Source organism: Halyomorpha halys, unplaced genomic scaffold (genome assembly GCF_000696795.3).
Source record: "Halyomorpha halys isolate HHAL.00 unplaced genomic scaffold, Hhal_1.1 Scaffold303.1, whole genome shotgun sequence".
Lineage (NCBI taxonomy): Eukaryota > Metazoa > Arthropoda > Insecta > Hemiptera > Pentatomidae > Halyomorpha > Halyomorpha halys.
This window is the reverse complement of record NW_027115075.1, coordinates 577980-595675: the sequence shown is the minus strand read 5'-3', so window position 1 is coordinate 595675 and position 17696 is coordinate 577980. Positions and strand designations below refer to the sequence as shown.

At 30.9% G+C, this 17696-nt stretch overlaps 1 protein-coding gene across 1 annotated transcript in view; it reads right to left on the bottom strand.

The window, feature by feature from the left end:
* LOC106681006 (carotenoid-cleaving dioxygenase, mitochondrial) overlaps positions 1 to 414 on the bottom strand; it is a 78936-nt gene extending 78522 nt beyond the window's left edge. The window contains exon 1 of the mRNA XM_014421102.3: positions 250 to 414. The gene's annotated coding sequence lies outside the window, so the exon portion shown is untranslated. The remainder of the gene's footprint in view (positions 1 to 249) is intronic.
* Positions 415 to 17696: the final 17282 nt, after the last annotated feature.

Genomic DNA, 17696 nt, shown 5'->3' with positions numbered 1-17696 from the left:
AGGCAATTCTTCTGCGTTGATCGTTATCAGTTATAATTTTATTATTATCATTTATCATGTTTGATACAATATAAAATATTATTGCCATTATTAATTATCACAAATAAGTTCTTTAAACTAGAAAAATAATTGAAACAATTACTAGTTATTGAAACTGCTCTGTAATTCAAATACAAATTAAATTACAACACATTCAGTATAATTCAATCAAATTACAAATTCTTCGTAGAAAACAACTCATGTACATACCATGCTGGAACATGATTAAATATTCGGGAATCTCATCCATAACTTTGTAATTAATTCAAATTAAGAATTTTCCCCTGGATATTTTATGATTTTAGCACTCACTTTATCACATAATTTAGTTAGATACGTATATTAAAAAAGGCTTCAAATACACATGACAATGCTTTTGACATCTGTTCATTTCAATTATTTAATTTACTGTGTTAGTCTAAAAAAAAATGTCATTTTCATTAAGATGAAATGAACACATTAATGTCAATGACTATAACATTAGCTTACGATAAATTCGATAATAATGAACTTTACAACTATTACAAAGTGATCCGAAAGCATACACGGCTGTTCTCTACCGTTACATGATATAATAGTGTGCGTTACGTGTATATAATATGTTTAGAAAGTATTCCCTTGCTTTCTGATCATATGTAGTCAAGGTTATCCTAATATTTTTAAAAACTATAAATAATGTTTAATAAAACGAGTTTAGTTCCAACAAGCGGTCAAAGAGATATTTTCTTCTTTCTATTTGAGATTTTATCTAACTTTGATAGTTATTTTTTCATTAAATTTTTTTAACTGCAAGTCATTAAAAATTCTGCACATAACCCAACCTCTTTCGGATAACCCTTTTGGAGGGTACGATAAATCAATTTTGGTTATGCTCCTTCGAGCCCACACCTCCTTCATCCTTTGAGAGTGCCGCTCCTTTTCCTCCTGAGTCCATTTCCTTCCACGTAATATACAAGTGTACAAATACACATTATTATAATGGAATTAACACAAGATACTATATATTTTTTCCTCACCCTTCTTTGATTATCACTGAAGCAAATACAGTACATACACTTAAAAACATACAGATACAATAGAACCAAGACCCTATTGTTGCTTGAAGAGCATTTTAAAATGGGATCCGCTGTGTGCAGGGACACATTGTGGTGCTTTTATTCGGCCACTATCGTCTACGAGTAGAGAGTGGAAAGGGATCTCTCTACTGATGATTGATTATGTGGGTTTTGACTGAGACCGAACCTATTCCCTGAACGTCGATCAAAGAGGCAGCGCCACCTGCTAGGTTATGATGAAGTTGCGATCTCTCGGATGAGTGGGTTTGCCCAGGGCGTCAGACCATCAAAGAATTGTTTATTCCGTTGGCCTATCTACTCCGGCGCCGAGGGGTGCTGGAGGTCTTGATGGATGGTACTGTTCATAGTCCTCTTTTTGGAAGCAGTGGCATGCACAAACCCAGCGTACTACCCCACTGCTGTTGCACCTCGTATGCCAGAAATGGCGAGGGAGAGGGACAAAAAAAATGGTTTTGCTGTGGAGTGTGGTGACCCCGACGATCCGCCTTAGGATGAAATTCTGGTAGCTCTGGAGTCTGTTGAGTGTTGTCAAGATACCTTAATGAACTGCACTCCTAGCTTGAACCCACATGTGAAACAAAACGGAAGGGAGCATCTACAAAAATTTCAATCTCTATTTTTATGTGTTCTATAATCAGCCAATTCGGACGCTCTTTCCAACACACATGACCCAATGTTTAAAAAAATTCATAACGTTTATTAAAAATGGATTATTTATTATTAGTTTTGAAAAATCTAAGATCTATTAAATATAAGATACTTTAGCAGCACTGCCAATCAATCAATCAATCACCATCTCCTCTAAATGTAAATATTTAATAAATTAAATCACAAGTGTCCAGTGATTTAGGTGCTCAAAACGCAAACGACAGGTTAAAATGTACAGTTTATTTAGTTTGCTAAAATCTTTAATACTTTTTGGCCTTAGTTTGAGGGTAAGTTAAATATACTTAGTATGTTTTATTATATGTTAATTTTTAATATCTATTAATAAATGAATTATGAATTAGTAAGTGAACATTACCTTTTTTATTCATCATGAATATAAAAAAAAGTATAGTAATAATTGGTGACCACAACGTGATGAACCTGGCTCAAAGGTTCCGGTGGCCAAAGCTTATGAAACTACAGTTCAGGAGTCAGTTTAACTTTTATTAATTTTTTTGTTAGTAAAAGTGTAAAATTAAAAGACAAGGGGGGTGATGTAGTAGCATGATGTAATTTCAATTTTTTCCCCTAAATTTTTAGTATTATAAATTAATTTAACATTACTGAATTTCAAGACTGAAACGACAAGAAACTGCTCGTAGATTCCGATTACACACAACACTTACTTGACAAATGCTCTAAACTTCCCATTCACTACAAAAAATTAGTATACACTACGATAATCAGACCAATTTGGACATATTGAATTGAGCTCTGGGGCTCCACCAAACCATCAAATTCTTCCTGCATCCAATCTTTACAATGTAAAATCCTTGATGCTCCTTATTACGTTACAAATAAACTCATTCACAAAGACCTTAACATCTCATTCGTTGCAGATTTGACCCAAAACAGATATGCGTCTTTTCATTCCAAACTCCTTAACCATTCTAACCCATTAATTCTTAATCTTTCATCCTTAACAATCCCTGATAATCTTCCAAGGCGTCTGAAAAGAAGATGGTCACGGGACCTTCTAATTTAAATTAATGTTTGAAGTACCACCAATGGGTGGTTCCTTCCAAAGATTTTCAAGTGTATATGAAACATACTACATATTTACCGATTGTATTGTTTTGTACTGTTGTAAATTACATTAAATAAATAATTTTAAAAAAACATTACTTAATTAAATTAGTTTAAAATACTTAAAAGAAAACGAAAGGAAAATCCAGATAATCAAGGTTTAAGTTATAGTGAATTGGACTATACGCATTAAACTATCAGCTGAACCGAATATATCTTGCATGATTTAATCTTCCAAAAATCATAAAAATTATTAAGATAATTCCATACATTTCATCAAAAAAAGGTATGAATAATAAAACCTATATATTTCTTGTTTCCCTTATTTGTTTTTGCTCAGTCACTTTTCATTAGCAATTAACATTTCATTTTATAATATTTTTTTTCTTCCTTGAAATTCAAAGAGTACAAAACTAAGAGAACATTCAAAATTGGATATATTTAATAAACATGGTAATAAAATGTGCAAACGCCACGTTGATTTTTTGGAAAAGACAGTATAAGTTTGACCAAATTACAAGAACGCACTCTCGACACTCAGTATACTAGTCGAAATGTTTATTCAAGCAGTTCCATGTTCCGTCTTGTCTATGTCAGCGAATTTCATATTCTCGTGTTGTTGTCACACGTTTCGGGAACCATGTTCTCAAAGGTCATATTGGTTTGTCAGCCACATTACAGAAAGAACATCCAAAATCCGAACAAGGCAGTAAAGAAAAATTTTTAAAAAATCAGCCCTATTAGAAAATATAAAAAACGAACAAATACTTGGAACAAAATAAAGAATAAAAAACATTGGGTCAAGTAGTTTATTTATAGATTATTGAGAAATAGAAGTAAAATAATTTCATGCACCAAATTTTTCATTTTGGCGGTTATTAGAAGAAAACAATATATTTACTTATCCATTCTTAATATTCAACCTTTAAGAAAAAACCCTTCAATCCTAAAAATTTAATTTTTATCGATTTAGTATGCAAAACTCGTACATACGTATGAAAATAATTAAAGAATTATTTCTCTATGTTCCGAAATTCCTTTGCATAGTTTTTTTTTTCCCCTTGGACTTTCAAATTTAATGGACACAAAGAAGATGGGCTAAAGCTAGATAGAGCCCTTATTTTATCCAAGTACATTCCAGGAACTGCCTGGAGGGACGCCCAGCATTCTTAAGTACAGTAAGCTAGGCAGTTTGGAGTCCTCACAGCTTCATCACTCTCAGCTTACAGCCAAGAGAATGGCCTAAAAAACCTGTCTCTTTGCTAGATTTATTATGATTGCAATCCTGAGTTAGTGGAGTAAAGGGATTTTGGGCAGTGACTTCTCGCCTCAGTGCTCCCTCATCGCATATGCGTATTGTTATCTATGTGTGTCGGTGTAATCCTATATTATAAAATAGTGCACAATATTTATAATTTTTGCACTTTCTTGAGACTGGCTAATATTGTTTGAATAAATAAATTTTAACCTATTTTAGTCTCAAAACATTTTTTATTCCTTTGTACGTCCGACCTTTCGGCCAATTCAGCCATCCTCAAGGACAATCTATCGTAAACAGCCTATATTATACATATCACCTTTAACAATTGTAAGCAATTGAAAATATTATTAATAAATTATCATACATTACTACAATTTCAGAACAATATCATCTAAAAACCAACTTCATGCAGGTTTTTCTGCCCAGGTCATTTATATCAGTCCACAAATTACGCTATGACACATTAAAACATTAGGGAATCATATTATATTGTTAATTGTTATAAAAAAAGCTATAAGAATAACTGATGAAACTAGGTTGCATATAGTAAAAAATAAGATAATCAATATGTTTCTAGAAAATGTTTACCCAAAAAAATTAATTTACAAGATTTAAGAAATTAACCTCCAAAATTTAACAGATAAAACAGAAAACGAAATGGTAAATAATAAAAAAAAAATATAAGACCTTAAAGATTTAAATTTAAGAAGATGGTCAGGGTTGCGGTAAAAAAAAGAACAAGTAGTTAAAAACTATTTTAATGTCCGACGTTTCGCCCCACTTTATCAGGGCTAAAAAGATACAAAAAAAAAGAAAAAAAAAAAGGAAAACTGATAATATTACAACAATAAGATACAATAAGGTAATTTAAGCTAGGATAAATATTATGTAAAAATAAAGTGATAAGAAATTACATATAAATAAAAGGAAGGAAAACATGAAATAGTATCAGTATAAAATAAACAATTATAAGAATAAAAAAATAAGTAACAATGGCAAGAGTAAAAATGTTTTAAAAATTTAATCTAATAATTTAATCTTTAATAATTTAATAATAATCTAATAATAATTTTATCTTTATTTTTACATAATATTTATCCTAGCTTAAATTACCTTATTGTATCTTATTGTTGTAATATTATCAGTTTTCTTTTCTAGCTTAAATTACCTTATTGTATCTTATTGTTGTGATATTCTCAGTTTTATTTTTTTTTTTTTGTATCTTTTTATCCCTAATGAAGCCCTGCAAAGTGGGGCGAACGTTGGACATTAAAATAGTTTTAAACTATTTGTTCTTTTTTTGACCGCAACCCTGACCGCTTTCTTATATTTAAATAAAAAAAATTATGGATTCAATTATATTAAAGGAATATCTGAAGATATTAAGAAGTCTTTTAAGGATTATGATGTTGATGAGTACTCTTTAAGTTAAAGACACAACAATAAAATCAAACATTATAGTATATTGAAGGACAGAATCGATACAAAAACTCAATCGGGATTGATATATAAAATTCCGTATCAAATTGTTCAGCTATATATAGAAATGAAACAAAGCAACTGTTGGGTGATAGAAATTATCAACATAATAATGATTTAACAAGGAGAAAGATCCGAATAAAACAGCACTAGTGCAGCATGCAACCAAAAACTAGCATACTTTTAATTTTGAAAATACTGTGATTTTAAATATCAGAAAACATTAACTATACAGTGAATTTTAAAACAGACACAAGAAATCTGAACCAATACTATGTAGAGATTTCAAGTAAAGTCATGAAAAATATGGGATAAAATTAATATTGATAATTTAATTAACCTTGATATGAATTTTAATAATAAAAGAAAGAGGAAATTAAACCAAAATATAGTTGTAATAAATAAATTAAATGCTTGACCTGAGTGTAGGGAAGGTTAGAAATGTTGTGATCAATTTTAACAAAGAAGGTTGATTGTGATAAAAAGTTTTAATTTTTAATTTAATTTGAACAATTGACTAATTCGGTAATTAGACATAATCTAAGAATTGCTTATTTACAAAATTATATGATTCCCTAGTGTTTCAATGTCTCATAGGATAATTGTGGACTGAAATAAATGATCTGGGCCGAATAGCCTGCATAAGGTTGTATTTTAAATGATGTGATTCTAAAAATATAATTTGGTATGATAATTTATTAATAATATTGCTAATTGTTTAAAATTGTTAAAGCTCATAAAAATAAAATCTGTTTGTGATAGATTGTCCTTGGTGGCTGAATTGGCCGAAGCGTCAGACAAAGGAATAAAAAATGTTTTGAGACTAAAATGGGATAAAATTTGTTTTTTTAAACCATAGTGCACACTTTTCGAAGGTGTTATTAATAGATACTTTAGCTATAAAAAATATTTTAAATAGTACTTTCTAGTCAATTTGTTTAATTTTTCTACATTTCAAATGGTGGCAGTGTTCAGAAGTTAAAATTTGACTTTCCTATTGTAAATAAGGAGATTCCAAAGAGTTTGAAGAAACCGTAAAGGTTATATATGAATGGGTATTGGTAAAGGGTTAACAGAAAAACATTATTACAGCATGTGGCCAACCACGAATCACTTGAAGCATTAGAGAAAAACAATGAAAAATGAAGGGAAGCAGGACTTGTAATTCACGAAAACAAAACTAAATATAATGATAATAATCTTTATTTAGGTTAGATATATAATTTTATTTTTTACTTAATTATTCTATTGTATTTTGTTTTATTATTATATAAATAGTATGGTTGTGTGTTATTCCAATAAACGTTTCCCCAATCCAAAAAAAAAAAAATTCTTTTGGAATAAATAAAACGCATTAAAAATGGTCTGTATATTACCTTAAAAAATAAAAATAATTAAACAATAAAACATCATAAAATCTCTCTGAAACTAATAAATAAAAACATGAGTCAATAATGATTAAAAAAAAAGAAGAAAATTGTTGATATAAATGCAAAGTTTAAATTAATATTATAAATAGATAATAATTATTTATATTAAATGTACAATAATAAATAAATAGATAGTCAAGAGACTAATTTAATATTTTTTATTAATTATAATTTTATTATAAAGATATTATTGTATATAAATATACTCGTATTAAGGTATAAATATATGGTAATAACTAAGGAGGAAATAGGCTACAGGTATTTTGAAGAGGGGGGATAAGATGCAGCGTGGGTTCCCTTTACAGTAACTATACGTATACTGATGTATACGCATCTCTGAAATATTATCTTCGAGAATAACAATATTTACAACACGAATTTACAACAACAATTACAACAATACGAATTTGGGGTAAGGATAAAAGCTGGAAATCGGGGTTATAATAACTGATGAATATCTTAAGAAATAGAGGTATTAACAGAGCTCTCAAAATATGACTTTACCGGAGGTCCTAGAACCAGCAACTATATAAAGGGTCCTAAATCCAATATGCAACAAGGAATGGATATTGAAAATGTGAGAAAGATAAATCCTACGGGAAAATGATGGCCGAATTTCGGAGGGAAGGGAAAGAAAACTGAGAACAAGAAAGAATGGAAGGAGTTACTCCAGGGACCATATTTGGACCTACAAAATAGATAATTGACAAAATGATGGAAAAATTTAAAGATTAAAAAATAAATGTACAAGAAGAAAGAAAGAAAAATGAAATATTGATGATAATTAAGTAGAAATAGAGAAATAATAAAACAAATAGAAAAAAAATATAGCACAGCTTCGTAAATAAGGCAGGCATTGGTCGTGTCTATATAAAAAAAAATAAATAAAAAAAAAACCTATGTACTAAATTTCAGCCCATTTGATCCTTAGGGAACCTGATACAAAATACACTGCCACTCCATTCCAATACTATTAATGATTTGCAAAAATTTATTATTTTCGGGTAAAATAAGAGAAAATGGATAGTTATAGAGAAAATAGAAAACTCTGTAATAATAATGTAATAAGTAATTGAGTACATTCATATAGGTAGGTATATGTATATCTGGTAGTTTAAGCAATTTATAATATTTACGTATTTTTTTATTACCTTAATATATTACGAATTCATGGGGTATCAGAAGTTTACACACCCGGAGAAAATATTCAAGTTCTAGTTAGATATAATTTGATCTTGGTCGATGTACGACACGTCACAATCTCACAAGAGATCATAACACAAAAAAAAGGCAATCCTTCCCCGCCGGACCCGCCCCGCTAAGACCCCCGGGGAGCGACGGCCCTATATCACTTTTGAAATATTAGCTTAAAATGGGAAGAGGAGACTTTAAGATAGTTAAATCGAGCAATATTTAAAAAGTTGCCTGAAATTGAAAAACGGCATGAAATATGAAAATAACATTTGTATGTCAAGTCAAACAAGAGGAAGTGGATAAATGAATAAAGAATTGTGAGAAAGTATAAGGATAAAGTTTGAATAAAATAAAAATAGTCGAGGATGATTTCTATGAAGTTTATAATTGATGATAATTAATAAATTGAAAGGGGACCATTAAATTAAATTTTCTTTTGTTTAACATCTTATTTCATATTATTTTTAAAAAATGACCTTTCGTTTAAAACCATCTTAGATATAACAGTATGTGTGAACGCTAACTGATGCGCACATTCATAAGTTAAGGCCTTCGTGCGCGCATCATAAATATAGATGAGTATTCAGCTGGGCCCCTCATCTTTGAGAACGTGCTCTATCGGTTTCGTTATCAAGTTTTTCTTTTCTGAAATAATGAGCTAATTAATCTTTCAGTGAGTAATCTTTGGCTTTCTACTTTCAAAAGAGTTTTTCATCTTCAAGCATTTATATTGTTCAAAAATATGTTAATAATTTCCCTAAATATTGTTATTTAAACTTTACATTGTAGAAAATATACAGTTTTATTTATTGGCTTTCTGTTTATTTATATAAAACAATTTAACAAGAACTTGATTTAGATAAGTGGGACGTTCGTTTCTTACACGACAAACGCTCTATAGTCTAGGTAATGTAAGAATGGGGAAATGTTTTTGGTACACCTAGTTTTTCACAAGCTGAAAAGGAATCTGAGGTTTGGTGACAGATATTTTTCTGGGAAACAAGTTTTTTTTTTTTTGCAATTTTTTTTCGTTGTACAAACTATTGGAAATAAACCTTTCACAGCCTCCTACACCCACCTCTTTTAATTCCATCTGCTAGCTCATTCAAAAACTTCTTGAACTCAATTGAGCATCTTTACCTTTTTTCTTTCCATCGCATATCCGTTCACCTACCCCCTAATTACTTCACAACTCCTTTGTATTTCACCATATTTGTTTGTATTACTTGTAGTAAGTATTATTTCACTATTTCACTATTCATAACTCTATTGTTACATTAGTAATTCTATCAATCATTTCTGTGCTTGATATTTATTAGTATTCTATTAATTTATATTTCCAATTCTTTTTATCTTACTACGTTCTCCTTTCTTACTTTACTTTTTACACTATTTCTATTTCTATTTTAATTGTTTTATGATGTTCACAAATTTGTATCTCTTTTTTATTTATCCCTAATGAAGTCCTGTAAAAGTGAGGAAAATAGTTTAACTGATAAATAGTTTTTTTTTGTTTTTACTATTTTGCACCTTTCCTAATCACCACGCGTCGACGCGGACCTAAAACAAATATAATAATAAAAATTCAATTTCAGGATTTAGTCGGTGTGGATACAATAAAACTGGAAGCTTATGGTATTATCTAATTCATTAATACTTAACAAAGGAAGCAAATTAAAATCCAATTAGTCCCCATTCAATGAGGTAGTAAGGCGTTAAATAACGAAAATAGAATTTATTTTCTGATTCCTTTAAAAACGGCTCTTGTTAAAATAAAAACATAATTGAGAATTAAAAAAAAAAAAAAAAAAAAAAAAAAGGCCAAAGGATCCAAGTTGGAAAAGAGAATCAACACCTAATTGATGTAGGTCCGTTTTAATTACAGCAAAGCCTGGTAAAGTTTTATCAGTAATGAGAAGTTTGGTTATTGAGTTAGCGGAGCCCTGGTTTTGAAAGGGTCATTAGTGAAGGATGGGGATGAGAACTGGCTATGGCGAAGTCCTCCATTTTGCTATTATAGTCCTCCAGAGGATTTTAAAGAGTTACAGCAAGTTTAATTAAGTACTCGCTTATAACTTACAACTACTAGATTTCTTGGGAAATTTTCTGTTAAAGTTAACCGTTAAGTATCTAATGAAATGATTAAGTTACAGTAATCCTCATTACTTTCTAAGCACACTATTAGTGATAAATGAGAGGCGCTCGTAAACTCGAAATCAGTTCAGGATAGGAAATAGCTGGGAATGCGTTACGCTTAAACCAGGTCATCAAAGAATCCTTGGGTTATCTCATATATAATGGCAATAATAAGTTGATTTCGTTGGAAGTACTAGTAGTAAGTAGTAGGAGTGTTCGGACAGGAAGATGCCCTGGCAATCACTCTAAAAGAAACTAGCAAGATTTTTTATCAGGTTAGTGATAACCTATCTCACGACAATGAAGATGATAGATTTTTGAAAGACATAATGGTGTAGCCTGATAAGAACTCATCTCCACCATCGTACAGGATCTTCAAATTTTATGAGAACAGACAGAGAACGATGTGCACCAGTTTTAGGTGTAATTGACTCGCCAATACTCGAGAACAGTATCGTCAGTATTAGTGATCACGTAGGTCTGTGGTATGGAACGGGAATGCTCATCTCGTACCCGCACAGAGATGGTTCTATTGTCGAGGAACGATGCGATGACACAGCAAAGTTGTTCCGGATATTCGAGGTCTATGAGCTCACGACACACACCTATCTAAATGCCGTGAGACACAGAATCGAAGGCCTTCGTGCAATCTATGGAAATCATGGCCGTAGCATGGTCCGATTGAAGCTGGGCTTACCTCATTCTGGAGTCTAATGAGATGTTGTTCCGTACTCAAATGGGCCTGAAAACCAGTCGGCTCGTAAGGGATTACGGAGTGCTCATCACAGAATACCCGACGGTAATTAAGGATGATCTTTTCGTAAACCTTAGCGAGATGAGGCAGTAGACTTATAGGCCGGTAATAGTTGGCATCGAACTCTGTCTTCTTCGGCTTGGGAAGTAGAAAAAGGATGGCATGTTTCCATTTTGCGGGCAAGTGTCTCAGAATCGAGCACGAGATGTACAGATTTGCCAGATGAGCAATCCCTTTTTAACAAAATGGTTTGCACCCCATCATGACCAAGGGCCCGATTTCCGTGGCTGCGTCTTAAGATTGCCTTTAGTTGTTTTAGTGAGACGAAAATGTAGTTGTTCTCTCGAGCCATGGTTAGTGTCTGAAGCAGAGCCATTGTCCGCCCTTCGATAGAAATGTTCCTTTTAATTATTGCTAGAACAATTTTCTTTACAGCTAAGCACTCGGTTGAGCCTCTTACTGATGAGGCTGCACCTTGTCCACTGTATCCGTCCGGTAGGTCCTCCTAGTCCGCATCATCCCGAGAGCCTTCAGCAGTTTGCCAGTCCTCCTGATCTTAGTCTGGGTCAGCTTCCTCATCTTCTGGTGGCTCGCCGATGTCGGTTGGTCAATCCCTTTCCATTCTGAAATAAGTGGAACCCACCACCTCCTTCCATCCATAAACGAACTCCCTGAAGAAGGGATAACTCTCTTCTTCCATCAAATGGGGATCAAATCCGATACTGCGAGGGCGAAAATACATGTTTTTCTCGACAATCTGACTCGGTGTTCTTTCATTGTGGGGTACCGGTAGTCATTGTTCTTTCCAAAGCTCTTCTGATTTCCTCCTGATTTCGGAACCCTCTGTGTTAGCATCTGTGAGATCCAATAGTCCTGGAGGTATACCCACTCAGCTTTCAATCTAGAGGGCGGTTAGGAAGAATTTTCTCATAGTAGTGCCCTTCTAGCTTGCTACGCACCGTCTATTTCTTCCATAAGTTTGGAGTCTCACTGATCTAGTGATTATAATTTTTGGTGTCTTGTTTTTCTATTATACGTTTATCTTCTACAATATTTACCTCAATTATTATATTTTTTAATATATGCATTAATAGTTATATAAGATCTTAAATATAACATTCATTAATAATTAGTCAATTTATTTCGTACAGTTATTTGTCAGTAGTTTTCATCTATTGCAACAATTACCAGTAGAGAGAGAGCCTCTTATTTCCATAGATGTAGAATAATGTTGAATATTCTTTTGTAAATAAAATAAAATAAATTATTTCAGGAGTAATATAAATTCCAACAAATATTGCAATATTTTTCAGAGGGAATATAAATCCGTGGATAGACGGCAACACATGTGATGGTGTGCCGTATACAACCTAATGCAATTTCGGAGGCTAGAGCGTGACGTCAGCTAAAAGTGTCCCATCTGTTGGGAAGGCTCAAGCTGCAGCTAGATAGTAAATTGTGAGCTATCTCATGTAGTATCTATATCTAACTGAGCATTAATAATAGATGTTTTTCGGATATCATGAATTATTCAGTGATAAATCAGTAAATACATAAAAAAATTATAGGCCATTTTTTATTTCATTAGGTAAAAAAAATATCAAGGAAAAAAAGACCTATGTCTTCAATATTTTCCTATAAATATTCAATGCAAATATGACATAAAATATGCAAGTATACCACGGATTGTAATACATTTATTTAATTTAAGTAAAGATAAAAATTGTTTTCCTCCAATGTTAACAAGAGAAGTTAATCACCTACTACTAGACATGTAGATTTTCTTGTATAAGGTTAGGAAAAATATTGATTATATTAATGCTATAAAATCAGTTATAATTTTAAAATGTATAAAGGATCATAAAAACCAAAAAGAAACTTTCAGTAAAATAGGTAAAAACATAAATTTTTAAATAATACGTAAGTAAAATTCATTTTTTGGCATTCCTGAATAAATGTTTTTGTAGAAATCCAATAATATTATACCATGGGCCAGGTATATCATGAGGTATGCAGTAATAAATCAGTAAATACATAAAAAAATGATAGGCCATTTTTTATTTCATTAGGTTAAAAAAACTATCAAGGAAAAAAAGACCTATGTCTTCAATATTTTCCTATAAATATTCAATGCAAACTTGACAAAAAATATGCGAGTATACCACGGATTGTAATACATTTATTTAATTTAAGTAAAGATAAAAATTGTTTTTCTCCAATGTTCATAAATGATGTTAATCACCTACTACTAGACATTTTCTACTACTAGATTTTCTTGTATAAGGTTAGGAAAAATATTGATTATATTAATGCTATAAAATCAGTTATGATTTTAAAATGTATAAAGGATCATAAAAAACAAAAGAAACTATCAGTAAAATAGGTAAAAAAATAAATTTTTAAATAATACATAAGTAAAATTCATTTTTGGCATTCTCGAAAATCCTTAAATAAATTTTTTTGTAGGAATCCAAAAATATTTTACCATGGGCCAGGTAAAATATTTTTTGATTTATATGAAAATTTATAATCAAGGATTTTTAAGGATGCTAAAACCGAATCTGACTTACTTATTATTATTTTTTTTACCTACTTTTTCTAATAAAGTCGCTAAAAAAGGTTTTCTGAATTGAAAATAAACGTTTGTGGAATTTTCTTGATTCAATACAACATATTTCTCAATGGGTTTGAGGAACAGAAATTCAGATTTCCATAAGTTTCCAGGAGCATCAGTAGAAAAAGTTTTTTTTTTTTCCAAAAATGTCTAATTCTTTAATTAAAATCTTAATTAAGGGTTTTAAGCGATCCTGAAAACGAATCTGACCTACAATTTAAAAATAAATTATCATACTTTATGAGTAACATATTTAGATTTTTAAACATTTAAATTCAGTTAATACAATAAAAAATATTTTATACCTTACTTTATATATATAGTGTCTATTTTATTTTTGTTTGAGCATAACTTAAAAAAAAAAAAAAAATTGAAGCATGTAGAAATTCGTCCTCGCCAAGTAAGCTATTTTGAAAATTTGGTATTTAAGCCCTGTCAAACTATTTCATTGATGATAAGACCTAGTTAAATTAAACACTATTTAATTTAATTTTTAAATAATGCCTTAAATACAAATTATTACTGCTCACAGAAATTTATTCACAGAAAATTGTGAAATAAAAAGTGTATAATCAATGAAAGCGACACTTTCAGTGAGTTGATTTAAGCAAACAAGTTAGATTAAAAACATAATTTCAGTCTCGTACCAATTTTCATTTTTGAGTTAGGTTGTTCACACATACACACACAGACCACTTGTATATTTGGACTCATGGGACGTTTATATCCCTTGAAAACCTTTGATGATCACAATAATTCTTCTTATTATATATTTTATACTTCTGTAAGTAATAGTAAAAAAAAAAATATATGTTGACTACCTTGAATTAATATATATCGGAAAACACCCTGAAGGGTGTGCGTCCTAAACATATAAATAAAGGGGGAGGAACTCCCTACTAAAGTATTCACCTCAGGTTTGAGTTGCGGATTGGTTCTACCAATTGACTGCTTACTGCTTCTTATGCTGCTTCTCAACTTCGGTATATCGTAATAAATAATGCTTCTAATATAATTATATAATAAAGTTTAAAATATTCATTCATTATTAAAGGAATAATAATTATTTCTTTGTGGATATTAAGTGGAAACAGATTTTATGTAGTCTTCCCGTTGGTTTACTTCTTTTTACTAATTCATGAGTTCAACAATTGACATGTAATTAACAATAATTGAAATTTAACAATATAAATATTATTCCAAAACAATTAATTCTAATTGGAAGAACATAATTGACCGTATGAAGTAGATTGAAGAAAGATTGTCTGGTTGGTTGTCAACTAACTCAGTTGGTATCTTTGTTAAAATCTGGCTACTCTAACAAAGCCCTGCAAAGCGGCGCAAAACTTTGTTTAACAATAAATAATATTCTTTTATAATTTGATGCATTTATTGACCGCCACCAGGACTATCTTCCTATGAACAATTAATTCTTGATTATTATTTTATCATTATGTTATTTTATTAATTTATTTTTGATACAGATAGTTTGAATATGTTCAATTTGTTTATTCTTCTCTTTGTATATATTTTAAGAGTTTTTTTTTTATTCATTTAATTTTATTTTAGTATGTATGATTACTAAATGTATTATAATGTACAGTTGTAAATTGCAATAAATAAATATTAAAAAAAAATTAAAAGTATGTATGAGATCATTCATCACTAATATCTATTGGCCACAACTGTGTGGCAGATTGTAATATCTATCAATAAATAAAAAGTAGTATTGTTAAAAAAAAAATTCTTGATTAGACATTACCTAATAGTAATTTAAAATATAATATTTTTCTTCGATCGAATTTGTACATAGTACCTTCAACGAAAAAAATAGAAATTTGTAATTATACCTAAGGAAAAATTAATTTTTTTCCAAAGTTGGATGATCTCCAGATTCAATAAAATGTGTTATTTTATTAAACCAACTTAAAGGTTTTAAAAAATTATCTGTAAAATTATATAATTATAAATTATACATTATATAGGTATGTCCGTAGACTGTGACAACAATTGAAACAAAGATCAGTGGGGTGAAACTTTGTTTAACATTAAATAGTTTTCTTTTACTATTTTAATACCTTTATTGACCGCCACCAGGGCTATCTTCCTATAAACAATTAATTCTTGATTCAGACATTACCTAACAGTAATTTAAAATAGAATATTTTTCTTCGATCGAATTTGAATGCACCTAAGGAAAAATTAGATTTTTATAAACTTTGAATAAAATGTGTTATTTTATTCTAACGTTTCAATGAATAATTAAATCACTAAACTAACTTGAATATTTTCGAAAATTATATATCATATGAGTATGTCCGTCCGTTGACTATGACAGAGGCAAATAAGTAAATAGAAAAAACAATATGTTCTTTAAAAATCGTAAAATAAAGCAACTAATAATTCTAAGAGCTCTTCGAACAAGAAACTCAAGATTACTCATGAAAAAAAAAAAAATAATTGAATATAAACTTGTGAACTTAAGAAAAAATAATTTTTTTTTATGCATTACTTATCCTAAAATTATGAACCCTCTTCCAAAAAAGAGTTAAAAATCCAGGTGAGGAAGAAGGTTGCATAAAAGCACACTCAGGTGGTTGTCGGATGGAAGGATTTACGCTAAAATCCACTTGGAGGCCAGCCCGCTAAACAGGCCGTTTGTTAAACTTTACGACACATACAGCTAACCTTTCCAAACTCGGGACTGTTCGGCCAGCGGTTTCGCGTCATATTTTTATTTACCTCACTCACGTTCGAAATCCACTTTTGGGTAAGTTTTTTTTTTCTTACGTAAAGTAATGAGTTTATTATTGAATTTTAGAGAGCGAATTACTGTTTTACAGATTGTATTAGATTTGCTCAACTTAACCTCGTGTTGTACAGAAATACCAGTGGTGGGCCAAGTGGAAAATTATACAGTAGTAAGGTTGCTTACTACACACATGTGTGTTCATAGTCCTATTATTATTAAAGATTAGACGGTTACAACGTGACTGTCCACTTAGACAATTTCAACAGCAACTGCAATAACTGACAACTAAGGAATGTAATGTATAGCTGAATTATTCAAATTATGTTATTTTTTAATTATATCTTTAATAACATTCTTGATGTATTATATTCTTCAGTAACTATTGAAAGAATAAAAATAAACTAAGAATCATAATTCTTTACAAGGATCTACATGTTTGTCGCTTACCGCAAATCCAATTAACCTGTGTAGAATGACATATATAGGCAATTACCTTAGATATACACTATTTGCATCGTATGAAGTGCGTCTTCAACTCGAGGCCAGGCGCTGCTTTTCTTAGATTGGCTGGTTGGGTTTGTAGTAGACTATATATAATTAATTGTAATGGTAAATGAGACATTATTAACAAAAAAAGAAAAATCTATTGCATAAGTTACAGGTGGCCTAGGGGTGGCCGAAATAAAAAATTTATGATTAGGTTTGTTAATTAATTTTGATAAATCGGTCTAAAGATTTTAATGGTGATAATGATGGGTTTGAACTGAATCTATGCTCTTTCCTCTCCGTATTCCTTGATTTCTCTCTCCCCAGTTGCTGGGAGGCACTCCAGAATATCTCTGCTCACTCACGGTTTATTTTCACTGAATCAGAGTGAAGAAAGAATGCTTGTAGAAAGGAAGATGGCTCTTTCATGCTCAAGTTTCTTCTTCCCCCCACAGATGGCGCTAGAGATGATTGGTTCCACCACTAACTAAATGGGGCGCTAGCAGTGCCTATATTACAAGGGCTCATCCATTCCTGACTTTCGATCGGGGTCGCGATCGTCACCAGTTCGTCTGTATCGTTCGTATTGTAGTGCGTCGTACAGAGGCTCTGTCAAGACAATTTGTCTTATTTTTTGTTGGTCGACATCGATTTATCGAAGTCGACCCCCCACATCACCCACTTTTCAGGTTTGGCAGCGGATACACCGTGTGAACAGAGCTCTCTGTCCTCGTTACGGTC